Source organism: Elephas maximus, chromosome 17 (assembly GCF_024166365.1).
Source record: "Elephas maximus indicus isolate mEleMax1 chromosome 17, mEleMax1 primary haplotype, whole genome shotgun sequence".
Taxonomy (NCBI): Eukaryota; Metazoa; Chordata; class Mammalia; order Proboscidea; family Elephantidae; genus Elephas; species Elephas maximus.
In genome coordinates this window covers 18,498,764-18,520,152 of record NC_064835.1, presented here as the reverse complement: position 1 = coordinate 18,520,152, position 21,389 = coordinate 18,498,764, and the positions used below count along the sequence as shown (strand labels likewise).

The 21,389-nt window shown below is 36.0% G+C and overlaps 2 pseudogenes; both read left to right on the top strand.

The window, feature by feature from the left end:
* Positions 1-1,105: 1,105 nt before the first annotated feature.
* Positions 1,106-1,204, top strand: LOC126061259 (uncharacterized; annotated as a pseudogene).
* A 4,403-nt stretch (positions 1,205-5,607) lies between these two features.
* On the top strand, positions 5,608-20,815 carry LOC126061017 (olfactory receptor 8B3-like; annotated as a pseudogene).
* Positions 20,816-21,389: the final 574 nt, after the last annotated feature.

Genomic DNA, 21,389 nt, shown 5'->3' with positions numbered 1-21,389 from the left:
TTCCAGGATGGAACTCTTAGTAACTCCATTAATAATGGCTGTGTGATTGAACCACTTCCAGATCAATGCTCTGAACTTGTCCAATGAGCTATAGGAATAAGACTGAGATCTGAAATTTTTTGTTACTCATACAGAAGTCAATACTGCTTGCAAGTTATCAGGGAGAGAGGCTGAAGGAAATAAGGGCACGTGGAAAAAAGAGATGCAGAAGTGGTACATTCTTGGTTGAGATCCACCTAGTGGATGCCACAGTTTTTTTGATAGGCTTACACATAAGCTGACTGTAAATTTCTTTTTATAATCCAAAATAATCTGAAAGCCATACCACTGGGAAGTGCTGTCTGAAGGTCAGAACCAGAGTAGATCTATCTCTCTGTGACTGTAAGATATTCTTGCTGACTTTGGAGCTAAATTTGGTGATCTGTCAGAGTAAACAAAACCCATCAGATTATGCTTTGACAGCACCCAAAAGATTGAGAATAGCAACAAATATGCAGTTATACTTCTCTTATGTAGAAACACTTTGTAGTAAATTAAGATTTCAGTATTACAATAACCGGAATATAAATCAAATGTCTTTAAGAAGGTGATATAAAAGACACGATGTCCATTTATTAAAGATTATTTACTTATCAGTCCACATTGGTCCTCTCTTACAGCTGTATCACCTTTTTTAATTAAAAAATAATTTTAAGACACATGAAATTGATCAGAATAAAAACTGTATGTTTAAAAGGGGAGGGAAGATATGAGAAAGCTGTTAAAGAAAGTTGATACTAAAAAGGAAGAAAAGAGGCCTACAAAAAACACAGTTAAAAAGAAAAAAAAAATCCTCGAATAGCATAGTCCCCTAGGACTCTGAACATTTGAAAGTATGAAAGCACACATACATACTCAAAATAACTCATGTACATAAAAATGATTGCCCTGAATCATTAAAAAGATCATTTAATTTTTTTCAGCATCTTCAAAACAAAAATGTCAGGTAATATTAAATGAAATTTTTAAATTTCTAGGTAATTCAGTGGATGAAATTAAGCAAGAAATAGCAAGATATTTACATAGGTGAAATTTAACTGAAAATGAAATATTACACTAAATGAAAGTGAAACGGCACATATACTAAAACTGGAACCATACAGAGAAGATTATCATGGCCCTGAGCAAGCATGACAAGCAAATTCGTGAAGTGTTCCAGTGATTAAGATTTTGGCTACTAACCAAAAGGTCAGCAGCTCGAATCCACAGCTGCTCCTTGGAAACTCTATGGTGCAGCTCCACTCTGTCCTAAAGGGTCACTATGAATCGGCATCATCTTGACGGCAACAGGTTTGGTTTTTGGTTCTCTGCATAGACAATATGTATCTCAGTGTGGAGAGAAAAACGCATTGTTTAGTTCATCTCCCAATTTTGCTCTCCTGTGGCTGGTGACCTAAAATGCTACTGCTTTTAAGGCTTTATAATGCAGCCAGAGTAAAAGGCAGAAAAGTGTCAACTCTGATCCTTGGGAAGAATAAATAGATATCTAAGGAAAATAGCTGGTTGCTTGCATCATCAGCTAACGAAAGGCATAAGAACACTGCCCATCAGATCCTTCACTGAGATACCCATGAAGCATCCAGTATTTAAATGGAAAAAAATATAGATGTGTGCCTAATTAAAATAAAAAGTTAATACTCTACAATTTTACTATTATTTAATAAATGGAGATACTCAAATCTAAGACAATTTCTCCTCTTGCAAACTCAATTTTATTAAGCATAGTGCTATCTGGAACAAGTATGATCTGTTATTTTCTTCCACTGGAAAGATAGCATTTAATAAAATTTGCCTTAACTAATCTGTTATAAAAACCTGTTGCTATCAAGTCGATTCCAACTCATAGTGACCCTATAGGACAAAGAACTGTCCCATAGGGTTTCCAAGGAGTACCTGGTAGATTCAAACTGCCCACCTTTTTGGTTAGCAGCTATAGCTCTTAACTGCTACACCACCAGGTTTCCCATAATCTATCACAGACTTAACAATATAGAGCTATATTTATTGGGAAATGCTTTTTTTTTTTTTTTCATTTCTATGATGTAACTTCATTCAGGAGGCAAGAATAAAATTGGTTGAACATCAGAATCCAAACACGATTAGGAATAGCGGTATCCCTTTGAACTCTGATAAAGCTGGTACTTTTGCAAAGAAAACTGAATTCATAAAGTTTGATCTTCTTGTGAGAGAATGAGGTTTAAATTTTCATGGGATTTTAATGCTGTGGGAAGGAGTTATTTCTGTGTTTGTTACATTATGTAAAGCAAATGTCATGAAATACCTGTATGAATTTTGTCAGAACAAAATATTTCCTAATTTCAAGTCTTTCCCCTATGATTATATCATGACATAGATGGAGAGGCATCATATTCATAGGCAGAAGACATGAGATAAAAGCACGACTCCACTACTTAGTGTAAAGCCTGTGTGATTATAAGTCATTCACCCTCTCTGAGTCTTTATTTCTTCATCCATAAAAAGACCAGTTGTGCAGATTAAAACATCCTTATGAAGCTTTGCAAACTGTAAACCACAATGCAACTATTAGTTATTATTTTTATTGTGTCTTACATTTATAACGCAGTTTCTGAGTTTACTTTGTCTGATTTATCCCAAAGCCCCCCCAAAGCAGCAGGCACCAAGGGGCATGAATGAGAAAGTTGATTCGTATCTGCATTGCTATCAGGAGAAACACACTGTTTGTTCCGGGATCTCGTAAAATAGAGCATTCTGTGTCAACTGGAAAATGCAAAAGCTTGAAAAGTAATCATTTAAGAAACACAGAAATTGAGATTTCTGGGGTTTGTATAGTCACTTGGGAATAATTATCAAGAATCTAATGCATATTAGAGACTATAAATACAGGGAATTATGATTTAAATTTAAGAAGGTGAAATAGTCTATTAACAGCTACTACATTGGCAACTATACTATGTTCCTGCTCTCCCTGAAACAGCTATTGCTGTGACCTTGTCAGACAAGCGTTGGGAGCAACACCTAGAGGAGGAGGTCATTCAATACCAAGCAGGTTGACCTACCCACCTCTAAAATATTCTCAATGACTTCTTAAACTCTGACAATAATGAAAAGCCCAGTCACAAATTAAGTTTGAAAATGTAGCACTGCACTGGCCAATAGTGACTTTGATTGGATACCATGTAACTAGCAAAAGCCATTTGCAAAAAGGAAAAGAAAATCTCACAGGTAAGCAGATGTAACAGATCAAGTAGGAATTAGATGTTGGGCTCTTCAGAACCTGTTTGGCTTGTTGTCGGTTCTGATAAGAAATACTAAAACTGAGATCAAGCGAATTGGAAATTAAATGAAGGAAATTGCCATTCGGTGTATGCACAGAATGCAAGTAAATATGTAAATGTAAAATATTTAGAGTTACCTCTTTTTAGGCAAAGTTTTTTAGAGCAGGTGCCAGTTCTGGAAACATTTCCTTTGGCAGTCATTTAAAAAATAAATAAATACAACCTCAATGTCTTCCTCTAATGAGGAGGTTAGATTTTGCTTTTCTAGCATAGCCTAGTGAAATGAGCTTACTCTCTGGAACAAGCCTGGCTGCTTACTAGTTGTGTAACCTTGAGCAATGTGACCTATGACTCATCTTCATCTTTAAAATATAGCTCATAGGATTTTTAAGCATAAAATGTGTTAATAGTGGTTAAAAACTGGTACATATCAAATGCTGTATAAGTCTTTGGTGTTACTGTTTTAGTATCTTGAAGGGTGAATGATTAATGACAGCATTTACATAGAGCTAACCCAAACATCACTTAGAGCTTCTATGACTTAGTGAGAAGGTGAGGTCAACTTACCTTAAGACAAAAACTGGGATCTTAACTTTATTTTGAAATGCTGAGATGGGGCTTAAATATATACGATGACAATTACCAAAGGACTACAAATTCCTAAAGATTTGGTCCCATGTGTATTACATAATTATGAAAAAGAAATTGGAGTGTACATGATCTCAGAAAGAACTTATCACCTAAAAGATTCATCCCTGTGAGGAAAAATAAAGTATACTACATCCTCATATAGCACTTTAGAATTTACAAACTGTTTTGCCAAACATTATTCTTTTGACTCTCCTAGACCACGGAAAAAGTTATCTCAAAATAAAGCTAAGGGACTTTAATACTTCCCTAGGTCACTCAGTCAATAATTGGCAGACCCACAATTTGAAATTATCTGGTTCCAAGTCATTTTGAACCTATCAGGAAATTAACTTCGCATTAATTTTCTGGAACTGATGCATAAATTAGCAGCCTTATTTATTCTTCAAAAAGAGTTTCACTAGAAAATACCATTCAACTACAAAATGTTCTCTTTGTTCAGCTGTAGAAAACACTTTCATTTATTTTCCACAATAAAGCTTTACTACAGGCTATAATTGAGGCATTAGTAAAAAGTCACTAATTAAAGGAAGCTATAACCAAAAAAAATTTTTTTTTTTTATAACCATTGCCAAATAGGAATGATTGTGGTGGTATATAAGGTTGAATAAACGTAGGGTTATCAAATCTCCTGTATCTAAAGCTAATGAAATTATTAAAAACCCAGACTAAATTAAAATAGTAAAATTAATAGTACATGTATTAGTCTACCACTCTTTTGTCAGTTTGTCATACTTTGGTGGCTTTACTGTTGCTATGATATTGGATGCTATGTCACCAGTATTTCAAATATCAGCAGGGTCACCCATGGTGGCCAGGTTCCAGCAGAGCTTCCAGAATAAGACAAACTGGTAAGAAGGACCTGGTAATCTAGTTCTGAAAAATACAGTTCAGTTAAAACCATATGGATAGTAGCAGAGCATTGTCTAATATAGTGCCAGAAGATGAGCCCCTCAAGTTGGAGGGCATTCAAAACACTACTGGGGAGGGACTGCCTCCTCAAATAGTTGTGGTTGTTACATTTTACCTACTGAGTTCCAACTCAAAGTGACCTTATTTTTAACAGAAAAAAACACTGCCTGGTTCTAAGCCATTCTCAAAATTGTTGCTACTTGAGCCCATTGTTGCAGCCACTGTGTGAATCTATCTCATTGAGGGTCTTCCTGTCTTTGCTCACCCTCTACTTCACCAAGCATAATGTCCTTCTCAGGGGCTGGTCCCCGCTGCTAACAGCTCCAAAGTACGTGGGACAAAGTATTGTCATCCTCAATTTTAAGGAATCTTTTCTCTGTACTTCTTCCAAGAGAAATTTGTTTATTCTTCTGGCAGTACATGGCGTATTCAATATTCCTTGCCAACACGTAATTCAAATGCATCAATTCTTCAGTCTTCCTTATTCATTGTCCAGCTTTCACATGCCTATGAGGCATTGGAAGATACCACAGCTTGGCTCAGGCACACCTTAGTCCTCAAGGTGACATCTTTGTTTCTGAACACTTTAAAGAGGTCTTCTGCTGCTGCAAAAAACTTCAAAATAGTGTTGACCTTAATGATATGGATGGAATAAATCTTCCAGGATCATATTTGCTGAAGTAGCATGACTCAAAATGAGAAGAAAACCTGCAAACATCCATTAATAATTGGAATGTGGGCTATATGATGCATGAACAAAGGAAAATTAGAAGTTGTCAAAAATGAAATGAAACTATTGAAGATCAATATACTAGGCAATGGTGAGCTGAAATGGATTGATATTGACATTTTAAATCAGACAACTATATAGCCTACTATGCCAGGAATGACAAAACGAAGAGGAATGTGTTCACATTCATGGTCAAAAAGAATATCTCATGATACCAAAAAAAAAAAAAACCCAAAATATAATGCTGTCAATGATAGCATAATACCCATATGCCCACAAGGAAGACCAGTTAATATGGCTATTATTCAAATTTATGCACCAAACAACAATATCAAAGATAAAGAAATTAAAGATTTTTACCAACTTCTGCAGTCTAAGGTTGATCAAAAATGCAATCAAGATGCACTGATAATTACTAGTGATTGGAATGCAAAAGTTGGAAACAGAGAAGGATCAGTAGCTGGAAAATAAGGCCTTGGTGATATAAACATTGCTGGAGGTCATGATAGAATTTTGTCAGATTAACAAAAAAAATTTTTTTTTAACAGCTTATTTATTGCAAATATGTTTTTTTCAACAACATAATCAGTGACTATACACGTGGACTTTACCGAATGGAATATACAAGAATCAAATCAACTACATCTGTGGAAAGAGACAATGGAGAAACTCAATACCATTATCCAGCATGTGAAACAGACCATCAACTACTCATATGCAAGTTCAAGTCGAAGTTGATAAAATTTTTAAAAAGTCTACTAGAGCCAAAGAACAACCTTGAATATATCTCACCTGTATTTAGAGACCATATCAAGAACGGAATTAACACATTGAACACAAATGACTGAAGACTAGACGAGCTGTGGGATGACATCAAGGACATCATACATGAAGAAAGCAAAAGGTCATTAAAAAGACATGAAAGAAAGAAAAGTCCAAAATGGATGTCAGAAGAGACTCTGATATTTGTTCTTGAATGTAGAGTAGCTAAAGTAACAAAAGAAATGTTGAATTAGAACAGCTGAAAAGAAGATTTTAAATGGCCGCTTGAGAAGACAAAGTAAAGTATTATAATGAAATGTTCAAAGACCTGGAGTCAGAAAACCGAAGGGGAAAAACAGGCTCAGCATTTCTCATGCTAAAACAAATGAAGGAAAAATTCAAGCCTCCAGTTGCAATATTGAAAGATTCTAAGGGCAAAAACTGAATGACACAGGAGACATCAAAAGAAGATGGAAGGAACACACATTCTCTGTGCCAAAAAGAATTGGTCAATGTTCAACCATTTCAGGAGGTAGAAGATGATCAAGAACCAATGGCACTGAAGGAAGAAGTCTAAGATGCACTGAAGGCATTGGCAAAAAAAAAAAAAAAAAAGGCTCCAGGAATTGACAGAATGCTACCTGAGGTATTTCAACAAAGGAATGCCGCACGGGAAGCCCTTACTTGATTATGCAAGGAAATTTAGAAGATAGATACCTGGCCAAATGACTGGAAGACATCCATATATATGCCTATTCCAAAGAATGGTGATCCAACAGAATGTGGAAATTAACCAAAAAAAAAATTTTTTTCTTATCAGTACTATCACATACAAGTAAAATTATGCAGAAGATAAGTAAATATAGTTGTAGAAGTACTTAGTGTGTTAATTTCAAAATGTCTTCTCAGAACAAAATAAATTTAAGATCATAATTTCCCTCTAACTGCTACTTTAGCTGTGTCATACAAATTTAGATATATTTGTTTTTATTTTCATTCAGTTCTGAATATTTCTTTTATTTTCATTTTGAATTAGTTTTGACCTGTGAAATATTTGGAAGTTTTTGTTAAATTTGAAATGTCTAAAGTGATCTTTTTATTTTTAATTTCTAATTTTACTTTAGTCAGGCAATGTGGTCTCCATGGTGTACTTTTTTCCTTTTGGACTCTATTTTTGTTGTTGAGAAATTTGCTGTTATTAACTATTTTTTTTCCTTTAATGTAGGCAAGAAATTTCTCTCTCTCTCTCCATCTGGGATATTAAAATCCCACTACAATATTTTAGGTTTTTGTTTAGGTTTATGTATTCTGTTAGTAAGAATCATTTTTCTTTTCTTTTTTTTTTTTCGATTCTAAACAATTCTCAGTCATTACATACTAGAATAGGGCCTCTCCCCAATTCTATTTCTGATTTCTGGAACTCCTTTGGACCACAGCCGACTTTTCTTTTATGCCATTTAGGTTCTCTTTCATATTGTCTATAATTATCTCTCTGGTGCATGTTATATAATTTTTTTAAGCCAAAGAATCCACCAATCCTGTCTTCAGCTATGTCTAATCTACCACCTTATCTGTCTATAAAGTTTTAAATTTCATTGATTACATATTTCATTTGTTTCTAATTCTATCTGCTCTATTTTCATAGTGTTTTGGTCACTTTAGGGTTTTATTTGCTCTCATTTTGGGAAACAAAGTATCACCTTTAACTCATAAATTTTGTGTTGAAGACACTAATACATCTTTAAAAAGATGTACATTATTATAAATACATACAGATCTGGTCACCAAGATCTTCTCTCCTTACAGGGGTCTACTCATACAGAATATGTGGCATAGAGGAGCACAAAAGAGTATATGATTCTTGAAGGGAGATTTCTTCTCTTCAAAGGAAAAAAAAAAGGAAGAGAAACATTATTCCCAATCATGTAGAAGATAGAAAAGAGCCATGTGTATTGTCCTAATGTTTGTCTTTTCACATGGAAGAAAACTTTAAAAGTAGGGTGTAAGTATCTCCTCTATACTCCAGAATAGTGTTTTACAGATTAATGTTTTACTAACAGAAAATGTTCAGGTTGTAATGCTCCTATTTGTTGTGTATGTTTCTTCTCACTCGTGGTGCATTTTTTTTTTTTTTCTGTTTAGTAATGGTTCATTTTTTCCTGAGAAAAAGTTCTGCAGCCTGAGTTATGATATGTATCCACATAGGACAGTTTTTCATTTTTTCCAGGCACCCCAGGATTATTACCAGGAATGAGGGAACAACAGAATTGCAATGAAGAGTGAAAGCATAAGCAAAGACACACTGGCAAGAGATACTGGGAATATTAGGGAAACAAAGGTTGTCGGGGACTAGAAGTAAATACCAGGACAAAATGCTATAGAATTTGATAGAGGCCAAATAATGAAAGGTAGTCCTCATCACAACATTTTATTTCAATATGTAAGGGGGAAGGGAAGGGGAGAGCTTACACTCGGGAGGAGGAAGAGACAGGAGGTGGTGACATTCCTCAGTAAGGTGGTCCCTACGTGGTGGTTAAACGTTAAGCCCAGGAAATAGTCTCTATAGGGGTGCCTAACTTGATAAGGTCCCTAACTTGATAGAGTCCCTGACTTGGCTGTTAAATGTTAACAGAGAGAGGTAAGAGAAAGAGGGCATAAAACCCTAAGAAAATGACTATCGGGGCTCTCAGACTCTCCCTCTGAGCAGTCCGCTTGACGCTCTCTGGCCGAGTATACTTTCGCTATTAACCTCTGCTAACTAATAAAACCCTTTGCTTGCTGGACACTCTTTGTCTCAGTGTTTGAATTCTTGCCTACACCAAAGACAAGAACCAAGGCTATTCTCTCCAGTAACAGATACACATACATATTAACTACCATTTTAATTTTTTTCCATGTTACCTTAGACTGCCAACTTAATGGTACTGTAAATCACTACATGGTGCATTAATTGAATTGCCTTTGAACAAGTGACATAGATTTAGTAAAATCAATACAAATGTCAACATCTTGGATGATGAACCTAGAAGTATTGGGATTTCTGGGACAGGATTTCAAAATAATTTTTTTTTCTCCTTAATGGAATAGAGCATATCTTTTGAAGCAAGCAGTTTACCTTTACCCAAGAGTGATTTCTCCTAGAAATTGCTACCAGTTTGAAGAGGATAAAACATCATTGTTGTTCTACTGCTCTTTTAATGTCTTTCTGCTTTGTCATTTTTTCTCAGTAAAGTTCCTTGCTCTCTATTTCTCTTCACAATTTCTCTTGGGAGTGAGAAGTGCAATGTGTTTAATATGTGTTAATATTTGAAAATTTACTTTTTATTTCAAACCAAATATATTACATTGCCAAAGCTAAATAGCCAATTGTTTGTGGTCATAAACTAACCCAAACTTTCACATGTTCTATTTGTGCCTTTAGATACAAAACTACAGCAACTTGAAAACTGTGTCCAATGAGATCATGTTCTCAAGTCACAAAAAAGAAAATATATACTTCATGATTTATGTTAACTCCCTGGAAATTAAAAAAAAAAAAAAATCCTGCAAATTAAAAAAAAAAAAAAATGTAGGTACTTTCACGATACTATATTTCCAAAGAGAAAACAAATAGAATTCATTCCCTGGAAAACGCAAAGTACGTATTACAACATGTTTTACACTACAATGTTAAGAGCGTCCACTATTGAATGAATGTAAAGCACAAACCCTGTCAAACCCCAGGAATACAAAGATACAAAGACAGAAACAATGCCCTCCAACAGCTCATGATCCATTAGCAGACAAATGATTCTTATTTAAGATGGCCTGAGTCAAGTGGTATAATATATAAAACAAAACATTTTTAGAAATATATACGGGAAGACAAGAGAAGGAACTGGAGCTCTGCCTGGTCAGTTAAACCCTGGAGGGTAAACTCTGTTACCAACAAGTAATTACCATCAGTCATTCTCCTCTAAGAGTGGATCTATGGAGATGAAGACGAAAGCCAAATTAGAGAAAAACTGAGCTTTTCTGAGCCACTCTCACTTATGAAATAGCACACACTTTGGCATTCTATAGCCCCTTAGGACTATTCTTTTAGACCCCAGGGTGTCCAGCAATGTATTCTGACTTACAAGGAACTCCACAGAGTCAGAGAGTTGCTCCAAGGGCCTGAGAAGAGATGGCTGGCACGGCTGGAGCCTACAAGTGTGAGGAAGACTTGAAGTACATGATAATATGGGAGAACACTTTTAATAGACTGGATATTTTGGTATAGATATCTATTTCATGATGCTAAAATATTAAACGCTCAGCTTTATTTTTTTTAACCATTTCTTGTATCACATGTTACTGAACTGCATCTGATCCCTGGGCTTGCTTTGTACAGAGATAGATGGGTGGAGATAAGAGGTGAGGTGATTCTCAGAATGAATATGGGTCAGCATTATATGAAGTGCATGGGTAAAATGAGGAAAGAAGGAAGGTTCAAGATATTTTGTGGATTTTTTTTAATTTTATATTCATTAGGGATATGAGTCTGTAGTTTTCTTGTGGTGGTTCTGTCTAGCTTTTGTATCAGGGTAATGTGCACCTCATAGAATGAGTTACTTCCTCTTCTATTTTTCAGAAAAGCATAAGTAGGATTGGAGTGACTTCTATAAATGTTTTTTAAAATTCTCCAGTGAAGCCATCTGCTCCAGTCTTTTCTTTGTTGGGAGGATTTTGATTATTGATTCCGTTCCCTCACTTGTTACAGTTCTATTGAGATCCACTATTTCTTCTTGAATCAATGTAAGGAGTTTTTGTGTTTCATGGAATTTAACCATTTCCTCTAAATTATCTAATTTGTTGGAGTACAATTTTTCATATTACAGGTAGTCCCCACCTTAAAATGAAATTTTTTCCAATGATTCCACTGTAAGTCAGTTCTGACACACATACATACCATTTTTAAAAAATGTCTTTTATTATTATCTTTGAATTATTGCTTTTTGTTATCAGTATCTATCATGGATTGAATTGTGGTGCCCCAAAATATCTGTCAACTTGGCTAGGTCATTATTCCCAGTATTGTGTAATTGCCTACCATTTCGTCATCTGATGTGATTTTCCTATGTGTTATAAATCCTATCACTATGACGTAATGAGACATATTAGTCTCATTACTAATATTACATATTAGTCTCATTATATTGATGAGATCTACAAGATAGATGGTGTCTTAAGCCAATCTCTTTTGAGATATAAAATAAAGAACCAAGGAGAGAGACATGGGGACCTCATAGTACCAATAAAGCAGTGCCAAGAGCAGAGTGAGCCCTTAGGACCTGAGGTTCCTGTGCTAGATGCTCCCAGACCAAGGGAAAGCTGATGCATCATAAAGACCTTATGCTGACCGTAAATGGACTAAATGCACCAACAAAGAGACAGAGTGGAGCAGAATGGATAAAAAACACGATCCATCTATATCCTGCCTACAAGTGACACACCTTAGATTTTAAGACACAGACTAAAACTCAAAGGATGGAAAAAATATATCAAGCCAAAATAAATAAATAAAGAGCAGGGACGACAATATTAATTTCTGACAAAATAGACTTTAAAGTTAAATCTACCACAAAGGATAAGGAAGGACACTGTATAATGATTAAAGGGTCTGTACACCACAAGGACGTAACTATAGTAAATATTTACACATCAAACAACAAGGCTCCAAAATATATAAAACAAACTGTAACAGCCTTGAAGAGAGAAATAGACAACTCCACAATAATAGTAGGAGACTTCAACACACCACTCTCAGTGGAGGACAGGACATTCAGAAAGAAGCTCAAAAAAGACAGAAGATCTGAATGCCACAATCAACCAACTTGACCTCATAGGCATATATAGACCACTCCACCCAACAGCAGCCAAATGTACTTTATTTTCCAAGACACATGAAGCATTCTTCATAATAGACCATATATTAGGCCATAAAGCCAGCCTTAAAAGAATTCAAAGCATCAAAATATTACAAGGCATCTTTTCTGACCATAAAGCCATGGTAGTAGAAATCAACAACAGAAAAAACACTGGGAAAAAAAAAAAAAAAAAAAACACATGGAAACTGAAAAACGGCTTGCTCAAAAACTACTGGGTTATAGAAGAAATTAAGGACAGGAGAAAAGAGTTCACAAAATCAAATGAAAATGAAAACACATCTTACCAAAAGCAGTGCTCAGATGTTAATTTACAGCAATAAATGCACACGTCCAAAAGGAACAAAGGTCCCAAATCAAAACATTAACCCTACAACTCCAAAAATGGAAAAAGAGATGAAGAGTAGTCCTCAAGTGCCAGAAGGAACAAGAAAATGAAAATCAGAGCAGATTTAAATGAAATAGAGAACAGAAAACCAATTGAAAGAGGTAACAAAACCAAAAGCTGATTCTTGGAAAAGATCAACAAAATCAATAAACCACTGGCCAAACTGACAGAAGAAAAACAGGAAATGAAGCAAATAACCCAAATAAGAAATGAGATGGGCGATATCACAACAGACCCAGCTGAAATTAAAAGAATCATAACAGAATATGATGAAAAACTATACTCTAAAAAATTTGAAAACCTAGAGGAAATGAACAAATTCCTAGAAACACACTACCTACTTAACTAATACCAACAGAGGTTGAACAACTAAATAAACCTATAACAAAAGAAGAGATTGAAAAGGTACTTAAAAAATCCACCCCCCCCCAAAAAAAGCCCTGGCCCTGATGGTTTCACAAGAGAATTCTACAAAACTTTCAGAGGAGAGTTAACACCACTACTACTAAAGATATTTCATATCATAGAAAAGGAAGGAATACTTCAAAACTCATTCTAGGAATCTAGCATAACCCTGATACCAAAACCATGTAAAAACACCACAAAAAAAGAGAATTACAGACCAATATGCATCAAAAACATAGACACAAAAATTCTCAACAAAACTTTAGCCCATAGATTTCAACAACATACCAAAAAAAATAATTCAACATGACCAAGTAGAATTCATATCAGGTATGCAGGGATGGTTCGACATTAGAAAAGCAATCAATGTAGTCAGTCATATAAAGGAAGCAAAGACAAGAACCACAGGAAATTATCAATTGATGCAGAAAAGGCATTTGACAAAGTCCAATGCCCTTTTGTGATAAGAACTCTCAGCAAAATAGAAATAGAATGAAAATTCCTCAACATGATAAAGGGCATTTATACAAAGCCAACGGCCAACATCATCCTAAATGAAGAGAGTCTGAAAGCATTCCCCTTGAGAATGGGTACCACAAAAGAATGTCCTTTATCACCGCTCTTATTCAACATTATGCTGGAGGTCCTAGCCAAACCAATTAGGCTAGAAAAAGAAATAGAGGGCGTCCAAAATGGTAAGGGAGAAGTATGACTTTATACACAGAAAGCCCTCAAGAATCTACAAGAAAACTACTGCAACTAATAGTAAACTTCCGCAAAGTATCAAGATACAAGATAAACACACAAAAATCAGTTGGATTCCTCTACAACAACAATGAGGATGTCGAAGAGGAAATCACCAAATCAATTCCATTTACAATAGACCCAAGAAGATAAAATACTTAGGAATAAATCTAACCAGAGATGTAAAAGACCTGTGCAAAGAAAACTACAAGACACTAGTGCAAGAAACCAAAAGAGACTTACATAAGTGGGAAAATATACCTTGCTTATCGATAGGAAAACTCAACACTGTGAAAATGTCTATTCTACCCAAAGTGATCTACAGATACAATGCAATCCCAATCCAAATTCCAATGGCGTTTTTTAATGATGGAGAAACAAATCACCAACTTCATATGGAAAGAGAAGAGTCCCTAAATAAGTAAAGCATTACTGAAGAAGAACAAAGTGGAATGCCTCACTCTACCTGATTTTAGAACCTATTATACCGCCGCAGTAATCAAAACAACCTGGTACTGGTACAACAACAGATACATAGGCCAATGGAACAGAATTGAGAATCCAGACATAAATTCATCCACCTATGAGCAGCTGATATTTGACAAAGGCCCAAAATCCATTAACTGGGGAAAGGGTAGTCGCTTTAACAAATGATGCTGGTATAACTGAATATCCATCTGCAAAAAAAGGAAACAAGACCCATACCTCACACCATGCACAAAAACTAACTCAAAATGGATCAAAGACCTAAATATAAAATCTAAAACAATAAAGATCATGGAAGAAAAAATAGGGACAACTATAGGAGGCCTAATACACGACATAAGTGGAATATAAAACATTACCGACAATGCAGAAACATGAGAAAAGAAACTAGAAAACTGGGAGCTCCTAAAAACCAAACACTTATGCTCATCCAAAGACTTCACAAAAAGAGTAAAAAGACAACCTACAGACTGGGAAAAACAATTTGGCTATGAGAAATCCAATCAGCAGCTAATCTCTAAAATCTACAAGATATTGCAAATCCTCAACAACAAAAAGACAACCCAATTAAAAAATGGGCAAAGGGTATGAACAGGCACTTCACCAAAGAAGACATTCAGGTGGCTAACTGATACATGAGGAAATGCTCACAATCATTAGCCATTAGAGAAATGCAAATCAAAACTACAATGAGATACCATCTCACCCCAACAAGGCTAACATTAATCCAAAAATCACAAAATTATAAATGTTGGAGAGGTTGTGGAGAGACTGGAATACTTATACACTGCTGGTAGGAGTGTAAAGTGGTATAACCACTTTGGAGCCGATTTTGTGCTTCCTTAAAAATCTAGAAATAGAACTACCATATGATCTAGCAATCCCATTCCTTGGAATATATCATATAGAAATAAGAGCCCTCGCAAGAACAGATACGTGCACACCTATGTTAATTGCAGCACTGTTCACAATAGCAAAAATGGTAACAACCTAGCTGCCCATGGACAAATTAATGGATGAGCAAGTTACGATACATACACACAATGGATACTATGCAACGATAAAGAATAATGATGAATCTGTAAAAGATCTCACAACATAGATGAATCTGGAAGGCAATACGCTGAGTGAAATAAATCTGTCACAAAAGGACAAATATTGTATGAGACCACTATTATAATAACTCAAGAAAAAATTAAACACACAAGAACACATTCTTTGATGTTTACAAGGGTAGAGAGGAAGAGAGAGGGGTATTCACTAACTAGATAGTAGGCAAGTATTATCTTAGGTGAAGGGAAGGACATCACACAATACAGGGGATGTCAGCACAACTGAACTAATGCAAAATCTAAGACATCGGCTGAATACAACCAAACACTTTGAGGGACAGAGTAGCAGGGGTGGATCTGGGGACCATGGTTTCAGAGGACACCTAGGTCAATTGGCATAACAAAGTATTTTAAGAAAACATTCTGCATTCCACTTTGGTGAGTGGCATCTGGGGTCTTAAAAGCTAGCAAGCAGCCATCTAAGATACATCAGTTGGTCCCAACGCAGCTGGAGCAAAGGAGAATGAAGAATATATCAAAGACACAAGGAAAATACAAGCCCAAGAGACAGAAAAGGCCATACAAGCCAGAGACAACACCAGCCTGAGACTAGAAGAAGTAGATGGTGTCCAGCTACCACCAATGACCACCCTGACAAGGGACACAACAGAGAGTCCGGAGGAAGCTGGAGAAAAGTGGAGTACAGAACTCAAATCCTAGTAAAAAGGCCAGATTTAATGGTCTGACTGAGACTGGAGGAACCCCAGAAGACATGGCTCCGGGACTCTCTGTTAGCCCAAAACTAAAACCATTCCCAAGCCAAGTCTTCAAAGATTAGACTGGACTTTTAAGACATAAAATGATAGTTGTGAAGAGTATGCTTTTTAGCTCAAGTAGATTAAAAAGAAATATATATATGAGATTAAATGTGCAGCTCCTGTCCAGAGGTGAGATGAGAAGGCAGAGAGGGACAAGAGCTGGTTGAATCCACACGGGAAATACGGGATGAAAGGAGGAGTGTGCTGTCACATTATAGCGTGAGCAACTAGGGTCACATAAATAACAATGTATGTATAAATTTTTGAATGAGAAACTGACTTGAACTGTAAACTTTCACTTAAAGCACAATTTAAAAACAGAAAAAAAATAATCTCTTGCCTTTATTTATTTGGGCTGTAAGAACTGTTTTTGCAGTAAGGAAGAATGCACTCTACTATGTTTTGAAAAGTTTCATGAAAAAGGTTAAGAAGAAGGAGACTAGAATAAAATATATGTGCAGTCCTTGCCAAGAGCCTTCATGTTTTACCTCATGTTTTGTAAATTTTCAAGAAATCAAAAAAAAATTAAAAACTTAATTTTGTCATTGACTCTCATTGGCAGGATTTATGTCTTTCAGAGTCCTCTGGAACACATATAATCCCAGATAATGGGTATCAAAATCCATAACTCATAACACAAATTCTGAACAGGTCCATTGATCAGCACATCTTCATTAGTGAAAACATAAAATATCAACAAAAAATCCAAAGGAGAAAAAAAATTGGTCTTGAAAGGGTTATTAAAAGCTATAATTTCCCTCTTTGTAAATGTATTTAAATGCCTTCGCAAATAGTGATTATATTCTATATACTGTATGGTTTATGAGAAAAATTAGATGAGCAAAAGTAGAACAAAACTTAAGTAAAAAAATGATCTGGAGTATATAATAATATTTTTTGTTGTTTAAATACTCCCTTATTAAATAGGCAACATTGTTTACTTGTTTAATATTGTCTATTTGTTGGTTTCATGACAAATTCTCTGTCATTCAAACAATAATAAAAATTAAGTATAAGAAAGGGATTTATACAGCAATTGGTTTGTATAAAATGGCCACTAACAGATATAGAAACCAAGTCAGGTGATAAAAGCTCATTCTTTTTCAAAGCATCAATTACCTTGGAAATGCATGAGCAAAGGCATAACTTTTTTTCTCTTATACATCTGGAAATCCTTGTTTCTTTGATCATTTTTGATATTTAATAAGGAAGGTTACTGGGGAGATTTATATGAAAGATATATTACTGATATCTCAGACTATGTCCTTTATGTTTCTTAAAGAATATCTAGTCTACTCAAGTAGTCCTGATAAACCCCAGTCCTGATAGGACAGTGTTTAAGAGCTCAGTTGCTAACCAAAGGTTGAACAGTTCAAATCCACCAGCCACTCCTGGAAACACTATTGCAGCAGTTCTACTCTGTCCTATAGGGTCACTATGAGTCAGAACCTACTCTACGGCAACTTGTTTGGTTTTTTGGATTTTTAGTCTTCTCAAGAGAAAGAAGAGCCTAACCTTCTCCAAGAAGGTAAAGTTCGAAACCATTCTGCCTTGGAGCCCCAAGGCCAAAGTGTGCAAGCATTCAACTAACTCTAAGAGACTATGACAACATTTCAAATGCAAACTTCTCTTTTTGGAGAAAAAACAGGAGCTTATAAACTTCGATAAGAACAATAAGAACCCTCATTGCCCTGTATAACTCCACCAGATGAATTAAGGAATATATGCAAGGGGGAAGTGGATCTTCCTTAGATCATCACTAATACTGCAAAAACGTTTACTCAAAGTTGCAGGTGAGTAATTATTAATTGATCTTAATTACAGTACAAAGAGTTAAAAATATAGAGCAAGAGTTACCATGCTCAGCTTTTGGAGTACACACAGAGATGAAGGCTGAGACCTCTGCTGTCTGAAGTGGGTGAGAACACCTTCAGCAAAATGCTACCCATCTGTTTATGATAATCCTACAATCACCCAAGAAGGGAGCTATTTCCCACTTCTGCATAAATTTTTCTTGTTCCAAGGATTAGACCAAAATTTTAATTCTAAACATTGACAATGGCAATATTCTGGGAGTACTGTTATTCTGGGTGCAAATGTAACTCAGTAATCACTTTATTTCTTCTCAGGGGAATTTCACCTCTGAGAGTCTCCTCTGGACTTGTGGTCCTGGGAGAATACTATATTCTTGCATCTCTGTGGAGTATAAAGGTCTACAAACAACAAGTCAATGTATTCCCTTGCTTATAAGAGGGTTCTGAGGAACTGGAGGTGGAAAAGAATCTTATTATTGCTCACTCAAAGTAGAATCAGAAACTTGTTAAATCTTAGAGCTGTAACAGAAATTAGAAATCCGCCTTCCAGCACCACCATTTTATAGCAGGGGAAAGGTGAAATGGCTTTCCAAATGTCACACAATGAATTAGTGGCATGGCTGGAGCAGGAACACAGCTTTAGAAACCATAAGAGACTGTATTTCATCTTCATTTTCAGTAGTTGCAGTTTGATTTCTTAATTGTTGGTGTTAATAATATCATGCTGTAACTGAGATCAGCAAGGTTCTGGACAGGTAATGTTTCCCACGAAACTATGTGAATTTATCCCACACTACAGGAGAGAACACTTGAATTTAGTAACTTAGTAGGAGCAATAACTCTTCACGTATATATATAATGGAGCACTAACACATTTGAATAAAAAAAATCTCCAGGATTAAGTTGAGAATCTTCTTAATTTAGAGCATCATGGTCCCTGTACTTCCTTTTGACACTTAAGAATCCTGACTATAAAATATTCCTACCCTTACCAGTTTCTTCTTGAGGAATGCTCCGTATTCCATGGGCAACAAAAACCCAGTGTACACAAAATCTCAACACTAAACCTGAAATTACTTTCTTAAGACTTAATAAAATCTTGAGTTCCCAGCACCAAGGGCTCCAGCACTCTAAGATGTAGTCCCAGTTCAATCCATAATTACTGCATTCATCTTTGCTGTAGATGCAAATAAAATTCTCAGAGGGTTAAACAATTACTGGCATTTTTCTCCTATTGAGAAACTATCTTATAGTTTTAAGGATCACATTGTATTTATCTTTGTTTCTCTACAATTTAGTAAGGTCTTTGGCTAAAAGTAACACAGTCCTGACATGAAATATGCAATTTACCATCCTATTATTGACCACCCTTAAATTCTGTTAAGGAGCCCTGTGTTGCAATGATTAAGTGCTCAAACTGCCAACTGAAAAGTTAATGGGTCAAAGCCACCCAGTGGTTCCAAGGGAGAAAGACCTGGAGATCTTCTCCTGTAAAGATTATAACTTTGGAAATTCTATGGGATAGTTCTACTCCTTCCTGTAGGGTCATTGTGAGACAGAACTGACTTGAAGGCACACAACAACAGCAAACTCTTTTGATTTGATTAGATTATTTTTTTCTTTTCTGTCACAAGACTAATAAAATGATTACTAATCATGGGCAAATAACTTCCTTACTTTATGTGATTTTTTCTTTTTCCTCGTTTCACATCCCCTGTTTCCTGAAGGAAATCACCAAGCAAAATGATTCCACAATGACTGAATTTGTTCTTGAGGGATTGACAGACAAACCAGAACTGCAGCTGCCCTCTTCCTCCTGTTCCTAGGGATCTATGGGGTCACTGTAGTGGGAAATTTGGGTATGATCCTCCTCATCACTTTCAATTCCAAGCTCCCATGTACTTTTTTCTCTGTAAGTTGTCATCCCTAGATCTTTTTTTGGAAACCTTGGTGGCTTAGTGGTTAAGTGCTACGGCCGCTAACCAAGAGTCGGCAGTTCAAATCCACCAGGTGCTCCTTGGAAACTCTATCGGGCAGTTCTACTCTGTCCTATAGGGTTGCTATGAGTCGAAATTGACTTGAGAGCAGTGGGGTGAGGTGGGGTAGATCTTTTTTACTCCTCAGTTGTTACCCCTAAAGTCCTGGGAAGCTTTGTATTTGAGAAAAATGTTATTTCTTACCCTGGATGTATGACTCAGCTTTTTTTCTTTTGTGTTTTTGCTACTGCTGAGTGCTACATGCTAACTACCATGGCTTATGATAGATATATTGCTATCTCTACCCCACTGCTTTACAGGTCACCATGTCCCAAAAGGTCTGCAATGTACTGGCGACTGGGGTCTATATCATAGCATCTTCGGGAGCTATGGCCCACACTGTCTTCATGACCAGGCTTTCCTTCCGTGAGAACAATGTCATCCACCTCTACTTCTGTGACATAATTCCTCTCCTGAAGCTCTCATGCTCCAGAACTTACATCAATGAACTTCTAGTGATACTTATAGGTGGATTCAATGTGTTAGCAACAACTGTGCCCATCATCATCTCTTATGGCTTTATGCTCTCCAACATCCTTCGAATACCCTCAGCTGAGGGCAGGTTGAAAACCTTTGTTACCTGTGGCTCTCATCTTACAGCTGTTGGTTTTTTTTTATGGATCCATGATATTCATATGTTTTAAGCCAGCATTCAAAAACATGGCCCAGGAGAAGGTGCCTCTGTGTTCTACACCTCAGTGATTCCTATGCTGAATGCTTTGATCTACAGACTTAAGGAAAAGGATGTAAAAAATGTGCTGAGCAAAGTCATGGTTATGAGGTATGGACCACTCCAGGTTAGTATTCAGGACCACTAAAAGTCATGGTAATAGTCTGCTTCTTTCTTTTTCTTAAAACTAGTTTGTCTTTCTGTTTCTTATAATTAACTTCCCATTATTAATCCTTTCACTAAGGCTGTCAGATGTTGCCCTTTTATTGGAGTCTGCACACACAAACAGGGACACACACATACATCTCACTCTGAGAAAACTATCCATGGTAAGCCCTTGATAAAACTCAGGCATGTTTATTTTGAAAAATTCTTCCCAGGTGAATCTGCATGGTACTACATCATTTCCAAATGGGAAAAACTTGAATAGAATATTTTTCCTTTGTTTGTTGTAAATTAGCAGTTATTCCCTTCTGTCTTTCATAACTAGCTAGATAATACTCAGGGAAACTAGTACCAGGCTTGGCTGTGACAGAAAATAATAATCTTAAACCTTGATCAGGAACTTTATTTAAAAAATAATGTAGACCAGTCCCTGCCGTGGCCATGATGAGAGTTCTGTACAGAGCTGCTGGTCATGTAGCAGCAGGTAGGATGACACTGGTTTACAGGTTATGCCTGTTGCCTGTGGTTCTGTCTGGAGTAATCAGTAGCTCAATATA